The following is a 3,868-nucleotide window of genomic DNA, read 5'->3' on the forward strand; positions in this document are numbered from 1 at the left end:
GTCCGTTTTGTATTTTTTGTAACTGTGTGCTTTCAATTTCTCTTTATATTCCAAATTTGTTTGGTATTTCATACTGCTTTCTATTGCTTTCAATCGATATTCCTCCTCGTTGTGATATTTCACCATTTTACATTCTCTGTTCTTCTGTGCCTTCCTTTTCCTTAAATACTTTGACAAAACGATGTATTTATTATCATGTGATCTGCCAATAGAATCATCAGGAATTGCACTGAAGGCCCCTTCGTCCGTATGTCTCGATCTGGTGATATATCCCTGAGGCTCACCAAATGTACACAATTTATAACAGTCATTTCTTTGGCCGTGTTTCACACAAACAACATGTTCATAATGATCTCCATGATTCTGTAGGTAGATGCCTTCAGCTGACAGTTGTTGTTCACTGTTTTTAAATCTTAACCATTTGCCTTGATAGAAAGTGTAAATATCAACCCCAATGCAATCAGCTGTGGCTTGAATTTCAGCTTGTGTTGCCCAGGTGTTGACATAACACATTTTTTGCAGTTTAATGTACTCTGCCACAGACAAATGCTGATGTTCTTGATTCAAAAGGCAGTGATATTTTTCCGGATTCTTTTCTAAGTGCTTCACTGCATTCAGTCTGATTCTCCTATAGTGTTTCTGTGTCCCACTTATGGCTTGAGAAATGGCACGGAAAAAACAGTTACCATCGGCAACAATGCTTTCATTATGACATGGCACCCCCGCATCACCAGCGCATAAGGACTCTTTAACATTGCAATTTTCAAATTCAACACTGAGAAATTTGCAAATTGTCTTACACACGTTTTCTGAAAGAGGATTAAACTGCAAAGTATTTTCCTCACTACCAACAACTGTGATGTCATTGGCATCATACACTTTGGATTTCTTCACAATATGGTTGCCTTGAACAATAGAAGATCCACTTTTTAACTCTACCCTGGTTCGCTTTCTGTGCACACCATCACATACACTCTCAACAGCTGCAGGCTCAGCAGACACACCCTCGCATACACTCTCAACAGCTGCAGGCTCAGCAGACACACTGTCAACAGCTGCAGGCTCAGCAGACACACCCTCGCATACACTCTCAACAGCTGCAGGCTCAGCAGACACACCCTCGCATACACTCTTAACAGCTGCAGGCTCAGCAGACACACTCTCAACAGCTGCAGGCTCAGCAGACACACCCTCGCATACACTCTCAACAGCTGCAGGCTCAGCAGACACACCCTCGCATACACTCTCAACAGCTGCAGGCTCAGCAGACACACTCTCAACAGCTGCAGGCTCAGCAGACACACCCTCGCATACACTCTCAACAGCTGCAGGCTCAGCAGACACACCCTCGCATACACTCTCAACAGCTGCAGGCTCAGCAGACACACCCTCGCATACACTCTCGACAGCTGCAGGTTCAGCAGGCACACCATCACATTCACTCTCACCTTTCAAACTCACTGTCACAGTATTAAGCTCAAACTGAACATTTGGCACACCAAATCCTCCTGCAAGTTGGATTAGGTGGTAGTAAACTTCACTGATGCGCTTGAAAAACACAACAACACTTGAACCATTACCATCTACCATCCCAGATTTACTGCGTGCATGGGAGTCCACAATAGCATACATGCCATTTTTAGCAATAATAGCATATGTAGTGGCTAACATGGTGAAGAGACAAGCGTTGTCAGTAGCAAGATGTTCTTCCAGAGCTGTCTTCAAAGTAACAAAGCATACTTTCTCAAAAGGGATGGTGACTGAAAGCAGACGTCCCATAACAGGGACAATACAAACAAAACGTCTTGCCAAACAACTTCTCCTCATTTTTAAAATCAAAAGCTCCCAAATAAAAGTGACCCCCAGTAATAGCTGGCTTCTTCCTTCTGTACAGGCGATCACCTTCCAATAGTCATGTTTAGATCTTTCTGAGACCATTTATACACCTCTCACTGGTATGTGTGTTTAACAATTGCAGCCAAAGCAATGGCCGTGCACTGCTTTCCTCTACTTTCTGGATTAAATATTGTGTGTCCTTGATGAAATGACCCAACAATATTATCAAAGTGAGGAGACTTAGCTTTGCTGTCTTCATGCTGCAGAGGCTGCAGTTGGACAGATGCTTGTTTTTCATGGCAGGAATCCTTCTTGGCCACTTTTGCTTTGCCCCCTTTGGGTGACAGCCGCTGCAGTCTGACGACAGGGACTTGCTTTCCACAGCAGACCTTCTTCATTGTACCTAAAAAAACATCAACAACAATGTTATTACCATTTAATTTGAAACAGTTTCTATTAAAAAAGACACTCATACACACTCAGCAGCACACATGTAGCATTCACACTCAGAAACACAGCACATACAGACACATACAGACATAATTAAACAATAATGTTTAATCAATATTATATTGCGTGTCAATTTTTATTATTAGCACTTTATTAACACACCTGCACATCTGCTTCTCTGTGAACAGGACTGGAGGTCCTCCGGGGTCTCTTCACATCAGGCTTCACCTGCACACAGAATAGATATTGTTATGAACATGACTTAACCAAATAATACTTACTTCGATATAAAACATTTTGCCTGAACATACCAGCTCTACAGTCACTTCAGCCTCTGTGCAGGTAGATGGACGTGGTATCACTGAAACAGCATCAGTCTGCACCTAAAACAGAAGATGTCAGATTTAGATATATCCAGACACCCCACCCACAAATATTTTGAAATGATATATACCTGCTGATCTTCTGTTGGTGCTGTGTTGATAGCAGGTCTGACTGGCGTCTCTGCCACAGTTGTCTCCAGCTAAAAAAGAACCAAATACCAATCAGACAAATTAAATCTTGTATTATGTATTTTCTATCCAAATATGAAGTAAATATTTTATCAAACCTTTTTCAGCACAACTCGAGGTTGCCAGCTTGATGTTGAGCTCGCTGCTTCCCCAACTCTGGCTGCATGCTTCATCTAAAAACATAGATATTGGTAGTTATTGTCAAACAGATTTCAATTTCATTTTCAACAGCACATATAAACATGATCTTGAGATATACCTGTCTCTTTGGCTGACTTCTACTTGGCACGGCAGTCCTTGCTTCACTCACCTATATTGAAATAACACATTTATGTTTTAGATCAACAAACAAAAACTATATTTAAACGACATTTTTATGTTTTAGATTCACAAACAAAAACTATATTTAAACAACAGTTTTATGTTTTACATTCACAAATGTAAACAATCAATAGATTTGCCCATTTGTTTTACCTTCTTTGTTGCCAGGGTAGTTGGGTTCTTTGAGGTTGCAGGAGTCTTCTGCGGTGCAGACAAAACAGCAAAGCGGCCAGCAGACACGGGAATAGCACACAGACCAGTGACCTGAAAAATATGGTTTCAGTGAGGATTTTTAGACCTAACATTGATTGATGAATTGAAAAATAATGTTAACATTTTACTAACCTGTCGCAGGGGAACATTTCTTCTCTTCTGAAAACATAAAGTCAGTTAGCACTTTCACATAAGAAATTTGGCCACGGCACATATAACAGAGCATATATTTTCTATTGTACACTTTCTCTACCTTTCCAAATTCCCAGCCCTCAGAGTCCGTCTGTGGAGTGGTAGATGGGACTCGGACTGCTCTGGATGTGGGACAGGTCACAACCACATCTGGGGTCTTCGGCAGGGGCTTCACACACGGGGCGGCAGGTGTCTTCGGGCTTGGGTGGGCAGAATCCACGGTGCTCTCAGACAGCTCCCTGATGGCCTTACAGATCAAGTCTGACAAGACTCGCATGCCTTCAGGTACACTGAGGTGGATCTGCATAAAGACAATAACATGAATTATTACACTGCTATGTCAC

The sequence above is a fragment of the Periophthalmus magnuspinnatus genome, chromosome 10 (assembly GCF_009829125.3).
Source record: "Periophthalmus magnuspinnatus isolate fPerMag1 chromosome 10, fPerMag1.2.pri, whole genome shotgun sequence".
Taxonomy (NCBI): domain Eukaryota; kingdom Metazoa; phylum Chordata; class Actinopteri; order Gobiiformes; family Gobiidae; genus Periophthalmus; species Periophthalmus magnuspinnatus.